Source organism: Macaca thibetana, chromosome 14, assembly GCF_024542745.1.
Source record: "Macaca thibetana thibetana isolate TM-01 chromosome 14, ASM2454274v1, whole genome shotgun sequence".
Classification (NCBI taxonomy): Eukaryota; Metazoa; Chordata; class Mammalia; order Primates; family Cercopithecidae; genus Macaca; species Macaca thibetana.
Genome location: NC_065591.1, coordinates 84883986 through 84896721, shown reverse-complemented (window position 1 = coordinate 84896721; position 12736 = coordinate 84883986). Strand labels below are relative to the sequence as shown.

At 42.1% G+C, this 12736-nt stretch overlaps 1 protein-coding gene across 1 annotated transcript in view; it reads right to left on the bottom strand.

Annotated features, from left to right (window-relative positions):
* The window catches only part of CEP295 (centrosomal protein 295), a 1096927-nt gene that overhangs the window by 753640 nt on the left and 330551 nt on the right, over window positions 1-12736 (bottom strand). The gene's annotated exons all lie outside the window — the stretch shown is intronic.

The window sequence follows — 12736 nt, the reverse complement described above, 5'->3', positions numbered from 1 at the left end:
GAGTAGTTAGGTTTGGTCAACAAAAAGAAGAAAGAATTATTATTGGCCAGGCATGGTGGCTCACACCTGTTATCTCAGCACTTTGGGAGGCTGAGGGGAGGATCACTTGAGGCCAGGAGTTCAAGACCAGCCTGGCCAACATAGCAAGACCCCACCTCTACAAGAAAACATTAAAAAAATAGCCAGGTGGTGGTGCACACCTGTAGTTCTAGCTACTTTGGAGGCTGAGGCAGGAGGACCACTTGAACCCAGGAGTTCGATAATGCAGTGAGCTATGACTGAGCCACTATATTCCAGACTGGGTGACAGAGCAAGACCTGGTCTCTAACTGCCCCCCTGCCAAAAAAAAAAAAAAAAAAAAAAGCAGAAAGAGAGAGAGAGAAAAAGAAAAGTATTGTTAATTTTTCAGGTGTGACCAATGCTATAGTGGTTATGTATCGAAAAAGTCTTGATCTTTCAGAGATACATGCTAAGATATTTAATACTTACAGATAAAATGACATGATGTCTGAGATCTGCTTCAAAATAAATCAGGGCAGGATAATGGGGAATGAAAATGGGTAGGCATCTTGGTGAATTGGCTGTAAGTTAGTAATTACTAAAGGTGGGTGATACATGCATGGGCATTCATTGTACTAATCCTTCTACTTTTGCATGTGTCTGAAATTTTTCATAATAAAAAGTAAGAAAGAAAAATATCCTTACAACATTTCCAGATGGCTATCCTAGACATATCAAGGCTCTGACACACATTTTAGATCATGCAGACTCAACTCATCCTTGTATTGGGCTGTAAACATCTCATTTTAGCAGCGGGCAAAGATCCACAATGCCCCTCCAGAATGTAACCCCATGAGAACAGGGAACTTAACGTGTAGTGGTCATCGAGTGCCTGTTATTCCCAGTCCCCAAACCAGCTACTAGGAATAATCAGACACTCCATAAACATTATAAAATGGCTAAATTGCCCATTTTGGTTAATGACCTTGTTATCATCCCAGTCATTCGAACTACACCTTCAGAGCCACCACTGCTGCCCATTTCTCCACATCCTCTCTCACAGTGGTCCCTCTAGCCCTCCCCAACGTCAATGCCCTTTATCACCTCTCACCTCCACCGTTGCAACAACCCCTGACTGCTCTCTCTGCTGCCAGCCTTCTCCGCCCAACAGCACACTTTAAATGCTACCAGAGATTTTCCAAAGCATGCTGAAACCTGCTTGAAAATTTTTACTGGTTCCTCAATCTGACCCCATGTGAGTAATAGGCATATTTTATAATTTCATAATGTCTTATAGATGGCAAAGCTCTCTCACATATGTCATTTGATTTAATCTCTATGGCCCTTTGAGGCAGAGGATTTTTTCCCCATTTTATGCCAAAGAAACTGAAACTCAAAAACTTCAAATTAAAAGGCTGGTAAGTGACAAAGCTTGGGCCAGAATTCAGTGCTCTCTTAAGATAAGAAGTTATACACAACACTTTCTTTATTCATTCATCTATTGGTGGACATTTAGGTTGATTCCATATCTTGGTATTGTGAACAGTGCTGCAATCAACATAGGAGGGCAGATCTCTCTTCCATATACTGATTTCCTTTCTTTTGGATAGATACACAGCAATCAAATTGCTGCATCATATGGTAGTTCTATTTGTAGTTTTTTTGAGGAACTTCCATACTGTTTTCCATAGTGGCTATCCTACTTCACATTCTTACCAACAGTATATAAGCATTCTCCTTTCTCCATATCCATGTCAGCATTTGTTATTTTTTGTTTTTTTTTTTTTATAATAGCCATTCTAATTGGGGTGAGATGATATCTCATTGTGGCTTTAATTTGCATTTCCCTGATGCTCAGCCATGCCGAACATCACTGATTAGTAATGTTGAGCATTCTGTCATATACTTCTTGGCCATTTCTAGGTCTTCTTTTGAGAAACGTCTATTCAAATCTTTCGCCCATTTTAAAATTGGGCTTGTGTCAGTGTTTGTTCATTTTGTTTTTGTTTTTGATGTTTTGCTATTGAGGTGTTTGAGTTCCTTGTAAATTCTGGTTATTAATCCCTTGCCAGGTGAAGAGTTTGCAAATATTTTCTTCCATTCTGTAGGCTGTGTCTTCACTTATTGTTTCCTTTGCTGTACATAAGATTTTCAGCTTGATACAATCCTCTTCAGTCATAAAAAAGAATGAAATCCTTTCATTTGCAGCAACATGGATGGAACTGGAGGACATCATGTTAAGTGAAGTAATTTAGGCACAGAAAGACAAATATTGCATTTTCTCACTCATATGTTGGAACTAAAAACGTGGACTCCTGGAGGTAGACAGTAGAATAGTGGTTACCAGAGGCTGGAAAGAAAGAAGGAAGAATGAAAAGAAACTGGTTAAGGGGTATAAAAATACAGTTAGATAGAAGGAATAAGTTCTAGCATTTGATAGTGCAGTAAGGAAATGATAGTTAACAATAATTTATTGTATATTTCAAAATAACTAGAAGAGAATTTTAATGTTCCCAACACAAAGAAAAGATAAATGTTTCAGGCACAGTGGCTGCGCCTGTAGTTCTTACTTTAGAGGCTGAGGCAGAAGGATCGCTTGAAATTAGGAGTTTGAGGCTGTAATGCACCATGATCACACCTGTGAACAGTCACTGCACTTCAGCCTGGGCAACATAGTGAGACCTTGTCTAAAAAATAAATAAATAAATAAGAAAGGACAAAAAAGGAAAAAGAAACAAAAGGAGAAGATAATTGTTTGAGGTGACGGATATCCCAATTACTCTGATTTAATCATTACACATTGTATACCAGTATTAAAATGTCATGTGTATTCCCAAAATATGTACAACTATTATATATCAATTAAAAATATAGTTTTAAGAATAAGGAGTTAATGAAAGGGAATGGGACTTGCTTGGAGGTGGGTGGGGTGGGAGCAAACAGAGTGAATTAGATTATTCGCATTTTTTCTGGATTCTTCTGTATTATTTAAACACTACTTTGAGGTAGAGAATTTCACTTGAGAATTCACTTGACTCCCAGGAGAGCTGTTTCTTTCAAGGAAGCTGCCAGGGTAGGAGGTAAAGCGTACTTCCCTGCGGGTGGTCTGGCAGGGCCAGGAGACTGGGAGGGAGAGCTTTTAGCAGTGACTGCGTGTGCACCGCTCAGCCGGGAGCCACTTCTGGAGGCCTGTAAGAAAGCTTGCTGCGTTCATTCCCTCAGGGCTCTTTCTATCTGTAGTAAAGACTAATGGGTCACAAACCGGAGGCCTGTGCACCACGTGCTGCTGGCACCTGTGATCTTTTGATCCATATAGCATGAAACAAAGTTTTGAGGCAACATTTACAAAAGTCCACAGTCTATGTGGCTCCTCTTCAAACGTCAGAAGCTCTGATAGCCACAGCCTGTCTCCCAGCACAGCCACCACTGGCCGGGCGTCATGGCAGCTGCCTTCCCATGAAGGCCTATGCCTTCAGCCCTGCCTAAGCTGATTCACTTGTGCATCATTCCTGCCTGGCTCCAGGAAGCATCTAAATTCGGGGCAACAAAGGTTCATTATTCTTGAAGACATTTGGAGTACATGTCACCCTAACATAAGACAGGGCTGTGAGGTTGTAGAGTTCTTTGTGGATTGTTGGATCTTTTCAATGATAACATATTTGTACAATGGATCTTTGAGCAACACAGGTTTGAACTGCACAGGTCCACTTATATGTGGATTTTTTCAATAAAAGTTATGGTGAGTGTGTCTGCCTCTCCTACCTCTCCCTCCACCTCCTCCACTCCTTCTGCCTCTGCCGCTCCTGAGACGGCAAGATCAACTGCTCCTCTTCCTTCTCCTCCTCAGCTACTCAACCTGAAGGCAATGAGGATGAAGACCTTTATGATGATCCATTTCCACTTAATGAATAGTAAATATATTTTCTCTCTCTCTTCGGTAGATATGGGGTCTCCCTGTGTTGCCCAGGCTTGTCTCTAACTCCTGGCTTTAAGTGATCCTCCCAACTTAGCTCCCCAAAGTGTTGGAATTAGAGACGTGAGTCAGTGCCCCCAGCTTCTCTTCTTTATGATTTTCTTAATAACATTTTCTTTTCTCTAGCTCACTTTATTGTAAGAATATAGCATGTAATACATGTAGCATACAACATATGTGTTCATTGGCTGTTTTTGGTATCAATGAGGCTTCCATTCAACAGTAGGCTACTAGTCATTAAATTTTCGAAAAGTCAAAAGTTACACACACATTTTCAACTGCAAAGGGGTCAGTACCCCGACTCCCATATAATTCACGGGTCACCCATATATAAAGAGAAAGCTAATCATCCAACACTCTTTCTACCAGTCCACAGCTGCCTGACCCACACTTTTATCGTATTTACCTGTGATCTGGTCACACAGGCTGTGCCCATCTATCCCCATGTCCCTGTTTCTGAGCTCATGTTTTTCCTCTCACAAAGAGCATCCTTCCTTCTCGCTGAAAGCCCCCGAAAAACAGGGACTCCTAGTTGGATTCATCCTTATATCATTCAAATCATTTCCTATACATTTATAAACATACATGTATATTGTTCTTTTTAACCTCGATTTATACTTTAATCTTCAATTAGAATGCAGGACATTCTAGAATAAGGGCAGGAATTTTGCCTGAATTGTTCACTGCTATATTCTCTGCACCTGCTTGATATGTAATAAACCAATAAATATTGACTTCTTTGTTCAGTGAGTAAAATGAATGAGTAAACTTGTTTTCTGGCTTCTAATGTCTTAGACTTCTTTCCATGCCAGAATATATCTCTCTACTGAATTCTTTTGAAAGCTGCATAGTATTCGTGTACCATAATAAACACCCCATGGTATTTATATTCTTTTCTATTTTGCAATATTTCAAACAGCATTGTGTTGATCATCTGTCTTTATGTATAATACACATACATGCTAGTCATTTTGGTAGAAATAATTCCTGGAAGTGGACTTTGTTGCGGGGGGTGGGGTGGTCAAAGGATACGAAAATTTAAAATTTTGATACATACAGCCATTTGGTGGTCTTAAAGGACTATGCCAATTTTTAGTGTAAACAACAGAGTATGGCAGTGTCTTTTTTTGCTATTTCCTTTCAGTCTTTAAGCATTATCTGTTCTGTAATAATTATACTTCTCCTCTTCTTCAGGGGAAGAAAGGGAGGAGGACAGAGGAAAAGTTGGAAATGGGGAGAGGAGGAAGGACCTGTGAGAAAAGAGAAATGGCTCAGAGAAATCTGAGCTATGTGAGGTTTGCAAAATTTTTCAGGTCCAGACAGGCACGAGTATGGGACTTCAGTCATGCCCCCAGCACCTATGCCTGGGGACAATTGTTTAAACTCATTTTGTTCCTGACTAGCTGTCTCGCCCATTATCTTCATGTTCTTGGAATTTTTGATACAAAGAACAGTGTATAGACAATTAACAGCTTACCCACATGTAACCGCTGCTGATTGAAGTGTATTTCAGGGTAATTTGAATCTGTGTTCCTGAGCTGCAATCCTCAAGCTTGGCTCAAATACACCCTCTACTTATATTAAATTTGCTTCAGCTTCTTCCTTTTAATTCAATACCTGTAAAGGAAGTGAGCATGCTGTGCCCTGTGTGACTCTACGGTGAAGAGATGGACAAGAGGCATTTCATTTACTTTGATCAATGTTGTAAGCTTATTGCTCAATCTGGAACATTTTATTGGCTGCTGGTGCTTTTCTGTGAAATGCCCGTGGGAAGGTTTTCAGAACACAGGAAACTGTTGCCAGCATAAAAGAAGAGAAATTATAATTTGTTCTGCATAAATATTGCAAGATTACCACCATGTACATGAGGAATAAAAATTTTTTCAAAGCATTTTCACCTGTATTATCATATGTAATTTTCACAAAAACCATGTTAACATGTTTCTCTATTTATTTATTTTATTTTATTTATTCCTGAGACAGGATATTGCCGTTTCCCAGGCGGGTCTCGAGCTCCTGGCCTCAAGCAATCCTTCCACACTGGCCATGCAAAGTGTTGGGATTACAGGCATAAGCCAGTGCCCAACCTGTCTCTCCATTTTTATTGATCCTCCTGAAGGACAGAAAATCCAAGTGATTAGCCCAAATCATTTAGTCAAAGGTACAGACAAGTCTTAAACCTCTGTCTCCTGACTCTCATCCCAGTTCTCTTTCCTCCAGATTCTGCACATTTTAATAAATTGCCCTTGAGTCAAATGAAGTTCACGAAACACATCTGAGATTTTTCAGTGAATCTGTTCCATTGTGATGCCTTCAACATATTGTTTGGAACTGACCATGCTGACGTTACATTATGGCACCAAGAGGGAGGCAATGATTACTACGAAAAGAGCTCCTCAGCCTGGGCAACACAGCAAGACCTCCATCTCTCCAACAACAACAACAATAATAATACAATTAGCTGGGCGTAGTTGTGTGCCCGAATAGTCTCAGCTACTTGAGAAGCTAAGGTAGGAGGATCACTTGAGCCCAAAAATTTGAGGTTACAGTGAGCTATGATTATGCCACTGCACTCCAGCATGGGTGACAGAGCAAGGCCCTGTTCTGAAAGAAAGAAAGAGAAAGAAAAGAGAGAAAGAGAGAAAGAAAGAAGAAAGAGAAAGAAAGAAAGAAAGAAAGAAAGAAAGAAAGAAAGAAAGAAAGAAAGAAAGAAAGAAAGAAAGAAAGAAAGAAAGAAAGAAAGAAAAAGAAAAAGAGAGAGAGAGGAAGAAAGGAAAGGAGGAAAGGAGGGAGGGAGGAAGGAAGGAAGAGAGAAAGAAACCAAAAAAGAGCTTTTGTGTGTACACTTGACTCGAATCAAATAACATCCTGAATGGTGTAGAGCAGCTGAAATGATCTTTGCTGTCAATAAAATGAATACATACAACTCTAAGATGCAAGAACTTCTCAACCCAGGGTCCAGTTTTAAAACAAAAATAAACAAAAAACATTTACCTAGACTATATTCTCAAGGGCAAATATTATTTATACACCTTTGTCTTGTCAATGCCTGGCATGGTGCCTGGCACGTATCTAGCACTATCTGCTAGATAATAACAATGACAGTGTGCTCATGTTTAAAAACATAAAAAGTAGTAACTTCTGTCATGTTGCTAAAGAGGAACACAAGTATTTGCATAAAGTTTTTTGTCTATGTGCAGAGAGTATCTGCAGTTTTTGAGGTGCATGGAAGTTATAATAATTAAAAGCAGTGATTTCAAAAGCCAGATTTCTGTAAAAAGTCTGTTTATGGCAATTTAAGCTTTCTCTAACCCTCTCTTCAAATGCTTCCAGGATCCATCCACTACCTACACTCCTACATTTCTAGATATCACTTCTAGGTACCAAAATCTGTATTAGGTACCTATTGCGGCCTAACACTGTCATCATAAAATTACCATCTGAAAAGAACAAATACTTAACTGTCAGGCCTCTGAGCCCACGCCAAGCCATCGCATCCCCTGTGACTTGCGTATACCACCAGATGGCCTGAAGTAACTGAAGAATCACAAAAGAAGTGCAAATGCCTTGCCTTGCCTTAACAGATGACATTCCAGCACAAAAGAAGTGAAAATGGCCGGTCCTTGCCTTAAGTGATGATATTATCTTGTGAAATTCCTTTTCCTGGCTCATCCTGGTTCAAAAAGCTCCCGCACTGAGCACCTTGTGACCCCCACTCCTGCCCGCCAGAGAACAACCCCCCTTTGACTGTAATTTTCCTTTACCTACCCAAATCCTATAAAACGGCCCCACCCTTATCTCCCTTCATTGACTCTCTTTCTGGACTCAGCCCGCCTGCACCCAGGTGAAATAAACAGCTTTATTGCTCACACAAAGGCTGTTTGGTGGTCTCTTCACACGGACGCGCGTGACACTATCTCACAGTTTCTGTGGGGTGGAAATCTGAGTGTGGTTAGCTGATGTCTCTGGCTCAGGGTTTCCCACAAGGCTATAATCAAGATGTTGGCTGGGGCTGCAGCCATCCCAGGACACACGGGGAAACACGCTTCCTTCCAAGCTCACTCGCCTGGTTGTTGGCAGCTCACAACTTGACAGCTGGCTTTCTTCAAAACGAAAGAGTGAGAGAGTGAGAAAGGTGCTCGAGACAGAAGTAACAGCCTTTTTGTAACCTGGGAAGTAAGATACCATCACTATTGAAGTAGTTTCTATTGGGATGCAGTCACTAGGACCAGCCCATATCTCCTGAGGGAGGGATCACACAAAGGCATGAACACCAGAGGGCAGGAGTCGCTGGGGCCATCTGCCACATTTACCTTCTTACTATGCACATCTTCCATTCTTTCCTTCCTTATCTCTTCCCTTCCTTCCTCATTCTCTCTCTTCTTCCTTTCAGGGCTTACTGTAAGTCTCCAGTGGCCCACGAACTACACCAGGCATTGGGAATGCAAAGCTTATGAACACTGAGGTTTGCAGCCCAGTGGAGAAGAAAGGTCCAGTGAAATAATGTTTTCAAACCTTCAGCCACTCACTGTTTTGGCCATGGACATGGGCTTCTTAAATCTTTTCTAACTCAATGTTTTTCTTTAAAGCGATGCACCTTTAAAATATGGCCTCATCCTAAACCCATGGTTCTTGACTTCAGCTGCCTGGTGGCGTCACCTTGGGAGACTATTTAACCTGGAGATGTAGGGGATGTGGCAGCCCGTTTCCCCGTCCCACACTTGCTTTACCATGTACTTATGCCCACCCCAGTGGGGAGGTGACAGCTTACCTGGGAGGAGATCCATTCTTTTGCTCTTTGGAAACAGGCTCCAAGCTTTGCCCCCTATTTTTCCCCTGTTCTACCCTTCACAACATCCCCTGTCCTTACGCCTTTTCTGAGTATTCATCAACCAAAGGGCAGTGCATCAGTGAAGGACAAATCTCCTTCACAAAAAAGATACTTCCTGTTTGTTTTATTAAAAAGAAATGGAGCATTATTGTGGGCACTTGCGACCCCCAGTGGTAGAGAAGGGAAAATACACCCATTGATGTCGGGGTAGGAGAGAAGGGAAGGAAGCATGTTTCACCACCTCTCTGGAGGCTTTGTTTACACTACAAATGCAAAACAATGTATCTAGGGGGCTAAAACAACACACACAAATAAGAAAACACTTCCAGCTCTCATCCCTTGTCCTGCGCGGTTTTATTCACATCTAAGTCAGGTATCACCTCCACCAATACAAACACAGCCAGAAGCTCTAAGTGTCATGTTCCCTCATCTTGCCCTTGACCTCTTGGAGTACGGACTGTTAATGACCACAGTCCACTGAGACCACCCCTACTCCTGCCTGCCGACCACCCTCAGTGCTGTTTAAAAGCTCAATCCATGAGCAGCCACCTATGCCAGGCTCTGGGCTAGCACTGAGTAGAGGGGAGCAAAGGTCAATCAGATGCCCACTCTGTTCAGGTCATCTGTCTGGATGCCCCCTCCCTTGTATTTACTGATTCTGCCAGGCAAGAGGTTGGGGAGGTTTATTCATTTCATTTAACAAATAGTAACTCACTGTCTACTGTATGTCCTGTACTGTTTCAGGCAATGAACAAAAAAGACCTTGCTCTCGGGGAACTTACATTTCCAGCTACTGAACCTCATGTTCTTGTCTTTACTTAACCCCTGGGCCCCAGAACCTGCCCGAATGGAAAAAAAATCTTAGTGATTCTCCAACTCCTGTCCCCTGCAAGTGAGGTTACTGAAGCCCACAGAGGTAATGAGCCTGGCCTGAGGTCACAGAACAAGACACAACAGACTCTAGACTAGATCCCAGCATCTCTAGAGATAAATGTTAAGACACTCACAGCTGTGGGCACAAAGCTGTCTGTCTGGATGGATTTTGGGAAAGTTGGAGACCTAGTGAGTGAACATATTTTAATACATCAATTCCATCAACTGGCAAATGAATCAGGTAAAGAGAAGTAACTATATCTTTTGCTTAAAAAGCACAGTACTCTCAGGGACTCACAGGCTCCTTATGAGACTGCCTTTCCGCCTCCCTGAATTTGGGCAGGATTCATCTGGAAGCATCCTCTGTGGGTGAGGGGAGCAGAGGCACATGGCACAGCGAGAGGCTGCCCAGTGTAGCAGGAGCTTCTCCAACATCCACCCAAGTGCCCCTCCTGACCAAAGGGGCTAATCCATATCCTGAGGGACCTGAGGAGATAGTCGTATGCTGCAGGAGGAAAAGCAAAATTGAAGTCTCATATTTTACTATAAAAACCAATATGAGTGTTGCATTCTGATGCACTAATATATTGCTATGCTTAACTTAAAAATGATATTTCTACCCAAATTCTGAATAAAATCAATTCTGTAGAAGGATACACCATCTTTATGCAGAGCACCTTACCTATTACCCCTGGGCCTAAGGGCCTCCCGTTTTAGAAGCACAGACCTGGTTCCAAACCCAACTCTGCCTGTGGAATGCTAGCAAATTAACTTACTGCCCTGAAACTCAATTTTCTTATCTGTAAAAGCAACACAAAGTTCTGCGCTCTGGAGCAAGTAAGGACTACTGAGAATGGTAATACCATTGTCAATACAGAGTTTTACAAGTTACCAAGCATTTTCCATGTGTTACCTTATTTTCATAGGAGGAGAGCAGGTTCTGGAAGCCAGTTAACCTTGGCTCTGCCAGAGTGGCTCTGTCGGTCTTGGGCAAATGGATTAACCTTTGTGAGCTTCCACAGCCTCATTTGTGAAAGAGGCGTGATAATGACACTGTGGGTTATTGTGATAACTAAACACACTATAAGGTGTGCCGGCTTCAGTAAGTGGCACATCTCACTAGCGCCTGGAGCAGCTGCTGTGAGTGGGTGAGAACACCAACCCAAGTCAGACAGGCTTGACTCTCACTAACTGGGTGGCCTTGGGCATATCACTTAAAATCTTTGTGTCTCAGTTTCTTTTACCTGTTAAATAAGGATGAAAATAGTATCTTTTCAGAAAGCTGTGAAGATAAAGTGAGTTACTATAAGACACACTCACAATAGTGGCTGGCTCAGAATGTTGGGTATTCCAGTAAGTACCTGTGCACAGTTGGTTGGCCTTATCATTGGCCTCTTCGGTTAGGAAACCAGAGGCTTAGAGAGGTTCCCCTCCATCAACCTGACTTCTCTTCCCCAAGTGGAAGGTCTAATATTTGAACCCAGCTTCCCTGATTCCAGAACCAGTGGTTGTTTTCACCGTGCCCCACACAGGAGTGGGGGTTGCATACCCTATGGTAGTTTATCTTCCACAGCAAGCTTTGAACCACTCGGGCACACGCATAGAGGTCAATGCCCACACAGTGTTACAGTGCTGCCAAATATAAATAGCAGAGATTCTCAGGTTAATTACTTCTAGTTCATGAAATAATGCATCATTGCTTCCTGGAGAGGTTGGAGAATAGAAAAAAACCTCTGTGCCCCAATGACTCTAATGGAATTTCTCTCTGAGATGAAGCAACCTTCTCAGTTACCTTAAGATACTGGAAGAAGCCAGCATTGTTCTGATACCTATATGAGCCCAACAGAGTTACAAAATGTAAAAACTGTGACAGATCACAGATCGTGTCAACGAAAGAGAAACCTAGGCTTTTACAGAATTAAAGTCAGTTTCACTGAGTCTTCCTGAGGATGGCAACCCAAGTGAATCTTTGTTTCAGTTAGACTGCTCTAAAGCAGTGTATGAACCCACAACTTACGTATTAGATGGTGATGTGCTCAGAAGTTACATTAAAGCAAAATCTCATCAAAGTCTGGGTGTGAGAGCACATCTGGTTATAGATCGCAGAGGGAAAATCATTAATACTGTCAGTCGTTACATACAAGAAAAGGCAAGGGCTGAAATCATTGAGCTTATCTTTTCTAAAAAACACAGTGATTCAGGTAAGAGACATTAGAACCTGAGGCATGGCTTCTTCACTGCAAGGGCTGGCTGTGAGGCTGGCCAGAAGCAGATGTTTGCTACTTTGTCTCATAATTATTTTCTCCAAATAATAAGGAAGTTGAGGTCTATGGCTCTTAGATCCCTTGACCTACAGTGCTATATTTGTTTGATCTGTTCTATTTAATAACCAGAGGCTTCCTCATTTGGGCCCCACCACACATCCTCCGCCACTGAAAAGGGAAAAACAAACTCTGTTCCTTACTCAGTTACTTCACTTTTGACACCAGATGTGTGGGTTTTTCACATAACAATTCTCCAATGCTCAGTAGACATTAACTGGGTGTCTTACAATTTAATTCTGAGAGTTAGCACAGACCCCACCATTAAAGGGCTCAGCCCCATGAGATGGCCCCCAACTTCAGATACCAATTGCAAGTACAAGGTTGTGACCTGTACTTCTGAGCAACTAGCCATAAATCAAGGGTTCCCACGACCTCCTCCTTGGGTTTAACCGTTTGCTAGAATGGCTCACAGAACTCAGAGAAATACTTATGTTTACCAGTTTGTTATAAAGTTATGGAGCATGTAGACGAACTGCCAGATGAAGAAGTATATAAGGCAAGCTATGTGGGAAAGCCACAGCTCTTCCACACCCTCCCAGGGTGCACCGTGCTCCAGGTCCCTCCATGTGTTCAGCAACCTGGAAGCTCTCAGAACCGGTCCTTCTGAGTTTTTATGGAGGCTTCATTATGTAGCGGCAATTGATTAAATCATGGGCCACTGGTGATCGACTCAACCTTCAGTTTTTTTACCCTCCCTGGAGACAGTGGGCTGAAAGTTTCAATCTCCTAATCGCA